General features: G+C 28.4%; 1 long non-coding RNA gene across 1 annotated transcript; it reads right to left on the bottom strand.

Moving 5' to 3' along the window:
• Positions 1 to 5401: 5401 nt before the first annotated feature.
• LOC111033588 lies at positions 5402 to 16345 on the bottom strand. The gene is made up of 7 exons (XR_002604433.1): positions 16331 to 16345; positions 7077 to 7337; positions 6810 to 7011; positions 6543 to 6748; positions 6273 to 6420; positions 5925 to 6164; positions 5402 to 5858 (listed from the first exon to the last, which is right to left on the bottom strand). It is a non-coding gene; the product is annotated as an uncharacterized LOC111033588 (long non-coding RNA).
• Between the last annotated feature and the right edge of the window lie 595 nt (positions 16346 to 16940).

The raw sequence follows: 16940 nt of genomic DNA, 5'->3' as shown, positions 1-16940 counted from the left end.
CCCCCCCCGAAAAAAAATCCTGGCTACGCCACTGAACTGTAGTATTTAACAATAAAAATACAAACATACATTAACTACTAACAAATGATATGACAATACCAACCGGAAAAAATTACTTATACATTTTATGGCAATCAAATTATCATTAAATAAAATTAATGGTTATTCAATATTTATTCATATTTCGTTTGTCTAAATTACATATACGTACAGGTAAGTACAATGGCGTATTAAGGATTTTTCAATGGGGTGAGGGGGACTAAATAAAGGAAATCAGAATTTGATAAATGTTACCTTATATGTATACCAGGTTGGCTATTTGATCAAAAGAATCGAGCTATATTGACAAATTCAAATGAAACCGTACGAAAAATATGTTTAGAAGCCTAAAGAGTGTTTAGAACTTAAAAGTCACCCAATCAACATTGATAATAAGCAACATTATGTATTTCTATGGAATATGTATAAAATAGTATGTTTAAATATAGAATTCTATTTGATGCCGATAGTTGATAAGGATATTATTCAGTTTTAAATACTCAAAGAGAACAATTGACAAATTTGATAATAAGCAAATACTTGTACACCAAAATGTTTCATGAAATAAAAAAACCAAATAAACAATCAAAAATTAAACTCAGTACACCAAATTAATTTTATTAAACACCAATAATGTACTTATGTACCTAATTGTTTTCATTTATTATTATTATTTCAAAACTTGTATTATATTTGCATTAATTAGATTATTATCTGTTACCTACGTTTAGTGGTATTATTTTTTGTCTCACTACTCTCACTTCACTCTTATATCAATAAAAATTGTACCTGGGAAATACAATGATTATTTTTTTTATTAGTTTTACTTTGAATTCAATCTAATTTTATTCTTTGAGCTGAGCGATGAAGTTATTGATTTTAAAACGACTTGTAATTTGTCTGTGTTGTCTGTGTACATGATGTAAGTAGTCCGAATAATGCTTCAATTTTCAACTTCAGTATCTTTTCCGGTCGAAAAATGAATCTATTTTGTGCATTCGGGAGGTCAACATTTAAACTTCTCGGTAGTTTTCAAAAGCGCCTTTAAAAACAAAAAAAATAAATTGAGGAAAAACGAGAATTTTAAAGCTAAATCGATTTTGATTTTCTTAAAAAAATTGCCGTAGGTATATGAAAATAATTACGGAATGTTTATATTAGTATTTTCTGTACATCATAAAATATTCAAAATATTTCGATTCATGTTAAAACTATTAAAATTAAATATTTGTTTTTTATTCATTTTTTTTATTTTTAAGTCGATGAATATTTTTAAGCTCGGTCAAAAAACTTGAAAATTAACTACATGGTTAAAAATAAAATTACAAAATTCTTAAAAATTCGTAAAAATCACTACAATTTGGAAATTATTTTGAGTTAGAAATTCATAAACAGGTTTCTTTTTATGTCTAAGATTTGATAATTTATACAAGTTTCCTCATAAGTTTGTCTACCTTTAGCAAAAAACAAAATGAGTACCAGAAAATCAAATTAAATGTTTATGAGTATTTGAAGTTCAAATTTTTACAAATATTTTTTAAGGGAGAAAACTCATTTAAATGTGATTATATGGTAAACTTTAATTACTTGCATGATGTAGGTATATATAAGTAGGTAATGAAGGTCATGCCAGTACGAAAAATACTAAAATAGATTGTACTTATGATGTTAAGGTAAATCATTTTTTCTTTTGATAGGTATTATGAAGTAGGTTAGGAGTAAAGGTTTAAGCCGCATACTTGTTAAATATTTAAGCACTTTTTCTGTATTTTAAATACATTTTAAATACTTTTAGACAGAGTTATTTCAAGTATATTTCAAATACTTATTATTAGATTTTGTATTTAAAAATATTAAATACAACATTTTCAAACAAGATATTTACTATTTAGTTTGGTTTATCGGTTATGAAGAAATTGCTTATCATCGACGAAAATACATGACGATTATAAATATTGTTATCGATAGAGATATTACGGGAAAAATAATATTTCCCGTATATCGTATACCTATTAGTTTATTTATAGTTCATAGTATCATAGCACGGCGATACCCCGAATCCTAGTATCCCACATACACACACACACTCCATCACTCATTATTTGTTAATATTTTAATAAAGTTATTTTAATAAAGTTATTTTATTATGTATTGACTTTTGACGTTAGTCTCTACTCTCTAGTCACTAGTCAGTCACTACTCAGTACTCACTAGTCACTACTCACCAAGTATTGTTGTAATTTTATTGTCATGTGCCGTGAGTCCTGACTAGAATTGTTTTAACGAATTCTTCCGTGGAATATTTATAATATTCATTATAAAGTTATTAAAATAATAAATATAATAGATGATGAAAATATTTAAAATACTAATTAACATGGTGATGAAACATCTTCATTTTTTTCTTGATCCAAAATTCGTTCAAATTCCAACATTTCCATTGAAAATGAATTCTCAAGTTTTTTGAATAAGAGCCCTACGAAGAATTTATTGGTTTTAGAAGACACACCCAACATTAAAAAAGTTTTTATAGAACACAACACTCCGTTACCAAGCAGTGCTTAGAAAGAATTTTTAGTGTAAGCAACGCAATACTCACAAAATAGAGCCCGAATAACTGATGACCATTTTGAAAAGGTAATGTTTCTTAAATGTAATTAATTTTAAAGTAGTATTACTGTATAAGTTATAAATCATCACATAAATTAAACATAATTACATTTACAGTTTTTTATAAATAAAGGAATTCTGTACGAACTTACAATCTATATTAATTATTAGTCTTCTATATTAAATACACATTATTATATTAAACAAATAATTAGTTTTAAGAATTAAGAATCAGAAAATAATAAAGCTTAAAAAAATGTATTAAAAAATATTTTAAATACATTTTGAATATATTTGTATTTGAATTTTAATATTTATAACAAAGGTATTTAAATACCCATTTGAAATACTTTTGAAAAGTATTTTTAACAACATTGGTTGTTACCTTTCTTTTTTAAGTATTTATAATACTGCTCAAATAGTTCACTGTAAAGTAGGTATTCAGAATACTTATCAAATACTTTTGGTTATATTTTGTAGGTTTGTAATTAATATAACATAGTGTACCTGTAATATTTATATTTAATAGCTTTTTTATTAAAAAAAATTATTCAAAATAGTTCTTTTTTGTCATATTCGCCCCACCCACCCAGCCACACTAAATACTCACTGAATAATATTCTAAACAAAATAAAATATTTAAATTAAAACAAAAAATTATTTAAAATATCAAAGTAAATACTTCATACCTGCTGAAAACATAAAAAATTATTCAATACAAAAAAAAAGTATTTGAATACTTTTTTTTAAAGGATTGACAACACTGATTATCATAGATATTCTTCAAGAATGAAACAACAGACCAAGCTAGCTATACGCCATGCCCAACTGGCAAAACAAAATTCCATTATAATTTACATGGTTTAACTGCTAATACATTGACATAAAAATATATCCGTGATAGATATATCATGCAGCAAAGGTTGTTCAATGGTTAAGCCAATAAAGAAGTTTTTACTAATGATGACTGGTTGCCAATAGTTTTAAAACCGTAGGATACACAAAATATAGATTTTAAAACCTTATTTGATTAAGTTGGCTATGGGCTGTACAGCAAACTGTAGGACTAAGTCCAGAACCTCCCGTCGAAGATGATGGCTATATTTTGATTTTAGAATATGTTATTCATTCTTAAGAGTTGAGTACTTCTCAAAAATTGTAGGCTTATATTGTCAAAACTATGTAAATTATCTGTTGAAAATATAAAAGAGATGTCATCAAAAACTATTGGACAAACTGAAAATATTAAGTTGTGTCTGTACCATCAATTTGTAACTTCAGGTTAACTTCTAGTGACTTCCATAAAATAATTCAAGCAACAAAATTAAATTATTATCCTAACTCATTATTTGAAATACTGGGAAGTATGTGGTAGGAGTTCAAAGTATTGAATAATGAATGGGGAAAAAGGCATGCAATTACTGCAATACAAGAATTTGGAAATACATACAAATATAATGTAATGAAAACAGGGATTTGGTTACACGAATCTGGATTTTTAGGAGATAGTTCAGGTGTTATTTAAAAATGATATTATGTATTGTATTGATGTTTGTCCCTACAAATTTAAAAATGAAAATTTAAATTCTGCTATTTCTAACACTAAGGACTACCAAGTAACTATATAATTACATCTGAATATCTGATTCAACTAAAAATGATTTTGTTCTTAATTCTGATCATTAAATACAAGGTCAAATGTACATGACAAATGTCTTATATGAACTTTGAAATCACCAGTAGTTTTTAAAATTGATATACATCCCAATTGGCTTGTAAATATAGAAATGCTTTTACATTTTTATCATGATATAATATACATTCCTTTATATACACAAACAATTAGTGACATCATCTCACATCTAACATCATTAAGCCAGGCTTAACATTAATTAGGTAAATAAACATACTATGTACATTGTGTTTTAAAAATATTGAGGTATAATAGTGTGTTGTTACAAACATTTATAAAATCAGCTGTCAGTTAGAATTTTAATTCAGTCATTAATTAAAGTAAAATGTACTAATGAACTTTAAAAAAATAATTAAAATCCTCGATTATAAGAAATTGAGACACTTAGTATATTTACTACTTATATTTAAATTTAACCTAATGCTTATAAATTATTTTGAATGTAATTAAAAACTGCTTGTAGGTAAACACAAAAACATAAAACTATTTAAGATTTAACATAAACTCTGATTATGAGCAAATAATGATGATATATTTTTTAATTATTTAACTTGATTTGAATTCAATTAATTAAATCTGGACCACAAATATATAGTTTACAGTCGTTTTATAAGGTTATAATCAACAATAAATTGAGTACATATTATATTTCATGATCAATACAAAATTATTTTATCTGTCAAGTCAACCTCTGATTTTCAATTTATAAAAGTTATTTGTAAATAAGATTAAATCAGAAGTAAATTTATGACTATTTTTTATATTTACATATTTTAAACAACACAAAACTCTTAGACTAAAAAAGGAAAGAATAAAAGTATTTACTATAATATAGTAGTTATGTATTGTATTATGAAATATTACATTAATGAGATCTTTGTGATGAGTTTAGATTTTTTGCCAAAATTTCTTGAAAATTTTAATTTGAAAAAAAAAATGGAAATAATATACTAGGTTTAATAACCTTGTAAAAATTATTAATTTTGTATAGTTTTTTATTTGTGAAAAAAAAAATATCTATTGAACAGAATATATATGTTTTGTACAGAAATTTAAATATGCAACAATACTAATAAATATTTTTATTTATATTTTGAGTTTAAATAAATTATTGTTAATAAAGTGATACAATTTGCGACACTGAAAAGTTTTGTTATGTTAATCAGTATGATGATTACAAAAACACTCAAATTACTTATTAAATAAAAAATATTTCCTATAACATCACAGTTTTGAAGAATAAAATAGCACGTACAATGTCAAAAGAGATTTCATAAACGATGGAACTTAAATTACACATCCAGAAGTTGTAAACATTATTTTTGTAGATAATCTATTGGCAGCAAGGGGTTTATCTTTTATGACATCATTAAGTGCTCAAATAGTAATATATATATTATGACTGCATGGTGCCACCCAAAGTGGCTTGAGTTTTTTTAATGCATAATGCTGTAAGACAAACACATGCAGTATGGTACCAACATTCTTACATTGATTTGATCACTGTTTGCAAACACTAAAATAAAATAAGAGAACAAACAACAAATTTTAATAAAGAAATTTTTTTAATTGTTTGTATTACCAGGTATGCATTCCATCTCTCTGGTGTAGGTGGTAATTTCATTTCTAAACAAACAACTTTGCCCATTTAACCAATCAGTGCATCAAGTGGTACGCTATTATAATAGGGTAATTGATATTCTTTGTGTATTTTATCAACAGAACACCTCCGAGTTACTTTCTATAGTATTACACCCAAAGCATAAATATAACATATCTTAAACGAAACAAAATGATTCATGTTGATTGTTTCTTCCAAAACCTATACATAAAAAAATATAGGTAACATTAAAACATTAAAATTATAAATAGTGTAAGTTAAATTTCTTAAAAATATTAACTCTGGATCTATGTATTGTTCAGTGACTACCTGTGGTATGTGGTATATCAACTGCATCCATAGAAGTATCATATTGTACAGCAAGTCCTAAATCTCCAATAGCGCAAGTACTATTGAAATTGACTAAAATATTTTTCAATTTGAGATCTTGATATGCAATGGCTGCCGGCTGGTTTACCTATCATACATAAGAATAAGTAATTGATATTTTAATCAAATTTTATAATTGCATATTATAAGTTTTTGAATGTTCATTTAAAAAAACTACCGTAACATTTCCATAGATTATTGGTTAGGTACCTTTAATGATCTTGCAAAATTGTTATGATCTTTGATCTGAGAAATGTCTAGACTTATACGTCTTAGACAGAGGTATAGGAATTATTCCTTTTGTATCTATTGTATTTACACAGAAAATCAAATAATGATCTATTTTCATGGTAATTAGTTACTAGTCATAGTAATAGTATATTAGTAATAGTATATTTGAGTTTAAGTGCCATTATCTAAAAATATTAAAAGTTACAATAAAAACAAATGTTATAATTAGGATGATAAGTATTTTACCTCTATTATTATCAACAAAAAATCCTAAAATATTATCATGTCTCAGCATAACTGTTCGGAATATCTCAGTTTCTCTAAATGAAAATATTTTCACAGCTACTTGTTCTCCTTGCTAAAGGTACTTCTTCAAAACGACCTTTGCCAAAAAGTACACCAAGTTGGATTTAAAGAGGAATGCTTCCTTGAACCAAACGTGGAGATCCTATAAAATTGCATATAAATTGAGCAATTTAAAATACATGAAATGATTATTTTGTGAATATAAACCTGATCCTGATCCACTAGTAGTCATTGCAATCATGTCACTCTCTTGAGTCTAACGGTCGTTGTTAAAATAGGTTGCTGATTAGCAGTTATGATTTGAGTAGTTCGTAGAATGTAGATTTCTAATGTTGATATTATCCAACTACATGTAGTTCATGCTAAAAACAGTTAAAACCCAGGTGACTGCTGTGAGCCTTATTCTGCGGTATTCATTTGTATATTTTTCATATATCATTTGTGATAATATCGTTTCTTGTATGATAACTGAAAATGATAAGCTGATAAAGAATTATAAAAATAATGTGGAGGTCTCGTGCTTTCGAGAATTAGCATGGTTACATAATGAATTACTGAGATACGTGGAACTTTGTTTTGAATTTTCAATTCTTAGCTATGAAAGCGTTCAAACCATTGACCTATTATAATAGGTCAATGGTTCAAACGTATTAAACATTTTTAAACACTACTACATTGTAATTTGTAAATTTTCAATTTAATATTTTTGTCAACATTTGAACTTTAAACGCTTATAAAAATATAATGATGTATTTTTAATATTTTTAACTACTATTTTAACAATATGACAATCGTATTTATTCAATTTTAAAGCTTTCTGAACCAACGAATAACAGATTTATACTTTTATACCAAAAATTTTAAATTTTAAATTAAAATTAAAAATCTTCATAAACAGCTCAAAACGAGACAAAATCATTTGACAATTTTATCAAGTATAGATAATTATAAAATAAACATAGATATAGTGGACATTTCAAGTACCTACAATTGTTCGTTTTTTAATTACAATAAAATAAGAAAATCACTTCTCACCCTTGAGAAATCAAGTGAAAACCTATCCAATGTTGTAAACATTTTAGCCTCAAACGCTCATAAATATTTAATTTGACCTTCGGGTAGATATTTTTTTTGATAAAAGTAAACAAACTTATGAGGGTATTCAATTTTTAATTATTAGATATAAAAAGAATAATTTCCATGAATTTCCACCTTAAAATAGGTAATTTGTAATGTTTCGTGATTTTTACAAATTTTGGTCAAAATTTAAACTAAAAAACTTTTTTAAATACAAACCATTTCGGGGGGCATTTGTTGTCTCCGTCTTACAAGCGAGTAACATGGCAAATCTACTCTCAGCAGAGCTTCGTTAGTTTAAAAATTAGAGTGAATCGACGTATTATGAAACTTGACTGTAAGAACATTATCTCTGTTTGGTGGAGGATATTTTCAATGGTTCAATTTTTCAGCGAGTTATGCGTATTTAATATAATGTACTTTCAAAATGCTCATAATTTACTTAATAACTGAATCATCGTAAAAATCCCACCTACAAACAGATAATGTTCTTACCAACAAGTTTCATAATAGGTTAATTGATTAATTCACTCTAATTTGTAAACTAACTAACTAACTGAGCTAAACGTGATCAGCTGAGCGTAAATTTAGTATGTTACGCACTCGTAAGACGGAAACAACAAAGTACAGCAATGTAGCGTCCTCCCAATGACTACATCCAACTATGAAAAGACCCAAAAGAGTGATGATTAACACAAAATGATAGATATTAGGAATTAAGTTATTGAGTTGAATTTTAATCAAGAATAACAAAGTATGGGGGGGGGGGGAGTCAGTGAATCACAGTTCACGTTATCAATGTGGCACCACAGATATATATATATATACCCATATATAGGTATAACTATTTTCAATTTTGACGAGTAAACAAAAACTATTATAATATAATCGTTTGGCTTGCTAGACATACGTCTGCCGAACTAGTCTTGTTTCACCACTTTCTCCCATGTATTGTTGCTGCCAGGTCATCGGTAAAGTAAAATAATTTATATAACATTTTATTTTATTTTAAATATACGTTAAAGTGTAAAGCTTTACTCAGTATATATAAATGTCTTGTCGAATAATTCTCTCACATTTTCCCATTTGGTACAAATCTATCACTACAGATACACAATTACACACCGTGTACCAGCAGTGATAGTCAACAGTTTAATTGTTACCACGTAACACCATTCTACTGATTGTTTACTTAAATAGGAACATATTTACAACACTGATTAAGTGACACGAAGAACGACTTCACGAGTCATGATGTAAAAATAAAATAAATCAATTTTCATCTGTTTAATAATTATATTATTGTTAGGTACTAGTGTACTACAAATCACGATATTATTGTCAAAATCGTCAATCGGAAGATTGTTCGAGTGTTAGATCGTGTTAGATTCGGAGACGACCACATAATGTGCACAAAACTGACATTCGTTCTACCGTTTACAAATTTACACAAGCTGTGGGAAAAATTTACTAACTACTCTTAATGTGATGGATCTTCAAGTAGGTACACCTAACTCCATTAGCATACATTATAAGTACCTATTTCATACATATGTATATTTTTTTTATTAGGAGGGACTCCCGCGAACATTGGCCATTAGATGTGAGATGGTATGATATGGAATTTTTTGTATAGGTTTAGTAGGTTTTTATGTAGGTAGGATTGTACCACGTGTTTGTGTATGTGTGGTAAGAATGTGTTGTTAAAAACCCTGTTGGTCACCCATCCAGGAGCCGGCAAAGTCGGCCGGTACGTACACTCAGAGCTTTTCCGCAGATTGAGTGTACGACCGCTCCTCACCTGGTCACCATATATTTTTACCACAAATATAAACCTGTCGTGAGAATTCGACTTTCTGTTTCACTCGTATATAATATTATAAGCTATAATGTCATAGTTATGCAAGTTTGACGTACAGTTTTTACCTATACTATTATTTAATCAATACTATTTCAAGGCTTTTAATACCCTATAATGACATTCCGAATAAATTAATTAATTAACTTAAAACGGACGAAACGGTGAACGGAAGCTTAAAATACGATATAAGTACCTACCTGTGTTGCGTAGGTACATACTAGGTAGGTCGTAGGGAGGTACCTATATATGTATCTCACTTAATGTATTAAAAATAACCTACTGATTATTATTAGGTCTCGTGCAAAGAGTTAATTTAGATTATTTCTACACGTCATAATTTACGCAGAACATACGTAAGTGCTATATATTGTTAAATATTGTATAACCAACCATATTATAACGCCCTGCCACGACAGAGGTGGTTGCCGGTGGTCCCAAGGGGACGTCAGCTGACTGACGGTTTAATACTGAATTTCATTGTAAGACTTTTTGAACAAATATATGCATAATGTTAATCAATTAAACATTTTTCACAGACTTCTCTCGAATATTTGGTACACATTAGGTATTATAGTGTTTCACTTCTGAACGATTATTTTGTAATAATTATTACAAAAAAAAGATGGACAAGTGGCCAGTGGGTACCGCTGTGCCGTACAACAGTAATTGTCGAGTATGTCACTGTAATGGATGTTTTACATTTTAATTCAATGATGAATCGTTGTATACGAAAACGATTCTGAGCGGAGACTGTGCGTTATCCCAGTATACATGTATAAATAATCAAATTTAAAAATTAAAAACTGCTGAATATCAAATATCGTAAACAATTTAGAATCTAACGATCATACAAAATTAATGATGCTGTTCGCTGAACTTTTTTTTGATAAAGGCAGATTTTGAAAATGTTCTCATATATGAAAAGTGCTAATATAAATTTTCGGCGAACATTTCAAGTGTCTACTCTACGGTCATTAGTGTACCGTAATACAATAAAATAAAATGTATGTAAAAATTCCCTTTTTTTTGTTTTTCTCGACGCTTCCGAAAACTACTGGGAATTTTCAATTCTAACCTCCCGAATGCACCAACAAGTTTCACTTTTCAAACAGAAACAATGCTGATGTCGAAAATAGGAGCATTTTTGCTAGGGAGGTACCCCAAAAATTTCTATGACTGCCAGAAAAAAGAAATACACATTATTTTACACGTAATACATTAATTTTCTTCACTCAGAATCTAAAATAGGTATGTATCACAATAATACCTCTTACTATGCTGTTTGCTTTAAACATTTTGGATATTGAATTTTCTTTCGGTGGCTGACATTTAGAGAAATAATTTTGATTATACCTCTCTTTATAGCTATTGGGAGGGATCTTATAATTTTAGATTCGGAGGGGAGTGATTTATTGTTTTCACGACGATGTGTATTTATGTAGACATCTTTCGGATCAGTAAAAGGTAAAAAGTGAAAATACTTCATTTTAGACTTTGAAGAAGGTTCCTGGCAAAATTTGGACATACGTAGTTACTAGTTAGTACTATTGGAGGGGGGTTGATTATCTAAAAAGAAAATAGCGTTTTTACTTAAACCCAGTTTTTGACAAAATCGACTTTGTTTTTGTCGCAATTCAAATTATTTCCGAAGTATTCAAGAAGAACGAGATAAAAATGTAATATAAATATTGTAAGTAAATATTATTAGTCCTGTGATATGGTGATTTGAAAAAAAAAAATGTTTATATGTTTGAAGTGATATCGTTGAAAATCCTCCTAGCTATTGCAACTTAAATAATGATTTCTTCACTGTAAAAATGAATTTGGCCTTCACTGAACATGTTGGTAAGTACTAATAGGTGATAACTATATGTCTACTCGTATATAGTACCGTTTTTTATAGGTACGAATCGCACTCGTGTCTTGAAACTCGCCGTTTGCCGATGAAAATATGCTTTCGGCGAATGAAATAATAATATATTGCAGTATCATGCATATTTTCTTTTACTCTTTTTTTTTATTGGTCTTCCGAAATAGCTCAATTTAGATAATTCGATTTTTATCTGTCAGCAGTGTGTAGATGAGCCTTACGGCTTACTTAGTAAGTGCATGTTTAAATGTTTTTAATTCTTCTCCAATATTTTTTATTACATTCATACGAAATACTATTTAAATGAACAAACGCGTAAGTTAAATACCTCATTCCGTGGCGTTATATTTCCACATGGATAGACCATTTCTAAAGAAAATTACATTTATTATTTAATATATACTTCAGAGCACGTTTAGTATTAACATTTTTTTTTATTTTATAGTTGGTATTGATAAGGGACTATGCGAACCGCATGTTATTAAAGACTATATAATATACTTATACTCTATACATCCATAATCTATATTATATATATATACTGTCCATCTGTACTATTATAGTATTTTCCTTGGGTCAAATACTCGAATATACAGTTTTATGTCTGAAATAGGTACACATCCCTTAAATTACTCAAAAATGAATTATTGGTAGTCGGATAAAGTTTTGAATGCCTTTAAAAGGTAGGTATTTACGTATTTTTTTACACTTTAATAGTAAAAAAAATCGTACATGCCTCCGCGATGCAGGGTCATCTCAGATCATGATCTGTTTTTCACCCAAGCCATAAATAATATAGGTAGTATGTATGCAATAAGTATTATATTCAATTTGCTCCCCCCTCAACAAATGGATGGATAGATACCACTGCTTCAATAATAAATACTCATTGAAGGGTTTTTTATCCTCATTCGTATTATTCTATCAGCAATGCAAGAGCCACAATACAATTATTTAAGGAGGAGTTTCGAATTGCAGTGTACCACTCCACCCCGAGAAAATTCTTACTTTCTATAATTGTTTTAAAATTTTATTTAAAATGTCCTTTTGAATTTAATGCAAACTATCAAAAACTACACTCATGACGGATGCGGGCCACGGGCGAGTTATAATCATTTATCACATCAAAATCCGTTCTGGGATAGATATAAACTCCACTATTCCTAAGTAATCGCACATAGGTTCACACAATAATATATTGATGTTCACTGTATACATAATTACTATGTAAGTACATTCATATTACTATGATGCATAATGTATCTTTTATGAATAAAGTTAAAAGAAACACTGTAACGGTATAGCCGATATAGTTAGTTATAATATATTTTAAAAATTACTTATAAATGAAGTAATTGTAGATGATTACAAGTTAAAAGTTATGAATGAAATTTGGATTATCTTTTAGGTAGGCTCCTAGAGCTTGTCAATATCACCATTCTCGTGCCCGATGGTTAGAGAGGGGAGGGGGTGCAGAATACCATGGCAGAAGCCAATTTGATTTTAAATCTCGTGTATTTGCAGTTTTTTACATTTGTTGTGCTCCGATGGGAGTTGAGAGGGGAATGTTTGCTCCAATGCCCAGAGGGTCCTTAATCCGGGCTTGATTTTTCTCTACCTTATTTGTGGTCCTGCATGCATGTAGGTAAAATGCTATAATACGTACATACCTATGTATAATGTGTATTAAATTTGTCTTTACCGGTGTGATGGTATAGACAAAAATATAAAATGGAAAACATATTTTACAAGTCTGGGCGGGCTGTAAAACTCGTTATAATAATATGCTAACGTATTTTAACGATCGTCCGTTTAATGTGCCGCAACGACTCGGGTTATCATATTATAATATATATTATAGTATTAAAATATTATTACTTCTTCTATACTATTCACTACTTAGGTATTAATTATCGTGGTATGCGATATATAGGTGCACATCGACATCGTGTACGACAGTAATTATATAACGCGTATCGATACGAATTATCGCGTCCGACGCAGTATTTATTCATTTTTTAAAAACCGATCTCACCATCCATCATACGTCCCCGTTTTTATTATTTAATAACAACGTGCGTATAATATCATATTTATAATAATACATAAATATATAGCCGTTTCGGCGGCGGCGGCGCCACACGAAATAATATATTGTATTGATGCCTATACATACACGCTATCGTGTATACCTCCTATAACTATATAATATACTTATACATGGATTATTAATATTTCAATAAACGTCGATTCGAGACACTTCGTATATCACTACTATACTATGGTTTATATTATTATATTTAATATACTTTAATACAATGCAATTTCAGTGTATTATAAAGGTAAGTTATACATATATACTAATGTCTACCTATATATATATATATATACATAAAATATCCTGCGCTGGTATAGATATCATACATATATTATTAAAATATCTATGTAGGTATATAATGAACGGTGTATAATATTGTACACATATAAAGTATACCGGCTATACAAAGATTGTATAGGTACACGCACGTTGGTAGTCGTTGGCAGTCCAAGGTCAGTACAAACGACCGTTTATAATACACATCGATATTCAATAACAATAATAATAATAATTATACGCGACTTACCATTACCTATATACAGGTAGTTTGCTGCCGCGTTTGTAAATTTCGTACTGGCCCGCCGTTAAAATATATAATATACAACAATAATAATTATAATTATGCATAATATAACATTATATTTTTTTGTATCTACCTACCTACGCCGTTCGACCGTAGTGTGACTATTGATAGTCGTGATGTGAATTCGTATATATAATACTAATATCGTGTTGTACACGCTGTTTAGAATTATTTTATACAACAGTGTGAAATGTGTATTAAACATTAAAAAAAAATTGTTATTTATTGCTTCATTTGGTATGCTCATTGTCCGCTGTTGATGCTTACTACCTTTGATTTAATTTTTTAACTTTATCCAATTTCCATTAATTAGATTCAATTTTCAAAGGGAGATAATGGTTAAATAATCAATGATCTAAGTTTTGTAAGTAATTTCAAATTTTTATATCTTTAAATAAAGGATTTTGATTTTTACACCGTATAAGTTGTGATGTATAATATAATATATAGTAATATTGTACACATAAAAAATAAAATATCATATTTTTACATCAGGCACTGAGGCAATTGATATAATACATTTTGATATATAATATTAGATCGCATCATGATTATAATATTCATAATATGATGTACCTGTGAATTTTGTAAATGTTTTGTGCTCAGTCAAAACATACACATGATATCAGTTCAGCTACGGGTATAGGATTATTGTTTATAGTTTGATAATTATTAATTCGTATGTAGTTTAAGTAGTGCTAATAGTATTAAAACGACAAAGGCGCAAGTGGTCGAATCAATTACATTTATTTAGCAACTTACAATTCCTACTGAAAACGATACTCAATAAGAGATGGTACTACCCATATATTAACACCTATTCAATTTAATATTGTATTAAATTATAATATAGTAAACTTAATCTTGCGAAGTAAACAGTTACACGACGACAGGGGATCACCAATCACCCTATCAATCAAAACTGATAACAATCAATTACAAAACTTCCACAACACTGTACCGTTAATATTAAACTCTAAAATTTGCAAAGAAAACCTCCAAACCCAGCAGATTAAAACCACCACTACCTCGAGATACCTTCCAAAAAGACCAAGAAGAACAAAAAAACTACTAATAGAGAAAATAATTCTCTAAGTATTTTTTTTAATGCTCTATATTAAAATATTGATTTGAATATTCATTTGTACAATAGTCGACAGAGTTCGTAACCTAATATACTCATGGGTCAGATTCGTGGTATTTCTATAATCATCGTACTTACTATCCCACTTGCTACACAAATAACTAATAAGTAATAACTATACAACTATAACAAGTTATGTACATTGTAGCACATAGAAAATGTACTATGTTTAGTACAGTCACTCATTTTTAAATAATCAAATTGTACACACAAGTTTTAATTTTTAATAGATAAATGTATTATTTATAAAACAGAAACCAGAGGTACCAGTTAACCAGTTCCATCAGGCAGTTCAGTACAATACAAAACATTTAAATTAATAACTTTAGCTAGTCGTCAGTATTGTTTTATATTAAAATTCATTGCAAGCTGTTAATAATGAAAATGATTATTAGTAGTACTACATTATTAGATGTATATTTTTTTTTAGTGTGCGTGGGGTTAAATGTATAAGTTATAATATAGTGTATTATTGTAAAATATAAACCATTTTAAATATTTATACGAATCAAGAATATTAAAGAAACAATCACTAACAACAAATGTTGTTAAAATAGAGAATTATTAATATACATAATATACATTATACATATTTATCTTTATTTATGTTTAGTAATGTTATAAATACCAATAATAATATGAAAAATGTTCATTTTCATATAGCTGTTCTATAAATAAAAATTTTAATTTTATATATTTTAAATTAAATGTTGAGTTAGCAGGCAAAAAAAACTATTTTAATTATACTCCAACCTCAGTTGTCTAAAATTGCATTCAATCATTGTAGATACATCATACTCTAATTTCATCTAATTAATTACTACTCACTTGTTTCCTACCAATGTGTACCTCACCAATGGTGGTGGTGTACCTAAATTGCCTATCCATAACGCCGTGTGATCATAATTTTATGGCTGGAATACCTAGGTATATTAAAAAAAAATAAAACACAGTAAGTACGTCTAATGGAAAAAAAATTGGTCCCAACCATGGTTGTGAATTATGTACATTATAATATTTTATATCTATCTTATTTGATTATAAACCTTATACATACATAGTTACCATTATAGAGTAGTTAAGTCGATTTTGGATAACTGTGTATACTAATGTAATAAATATTCACGATTTGTCTGTGTAATTCTCTGTAACAATACTTTTCGCATTCGAATGTTTGTTTCATTTTTATTTCTTACAATTCAAGTGTAAAATTATCTAAACATAATATATACATACATTAACTGCAGGGTATAATATTTCAGTGTACAAAAATGCATATTGCATTATACATTAATTACAGATTATTGTTTATGTATCGCGAACAACGAGAGCGATCAATCGGCCAGCGAAGCGAACGGCTTTCGGGATAGATAAATGTCCATTGTCTGATTATCGATCCAGTCATTGTTTTTCCTCGCCGCAGTATATTATGCCGGTA

The sequence above is a fragment of the Myzus persicae genome, unplaced genomic scaffold, assembly GCF_001856785.1.
Source record: "Myzus persicae strain clone G006 unplaced genomic scaffold, MPER_G0061.0, whole genome shotgun sequence".
Classification (NCBI taxonomy): domain Eukaryota; kingdom Metazoa; phylum Arthropoda; class Insecta; order Hemiptera; family Aphididae; genus Myzus; species Myzus persicae.
Note: the sequence above shows the minus strand (reverse complement) of the source record. Positions and strands in the feature narration are given on the sequence as shown.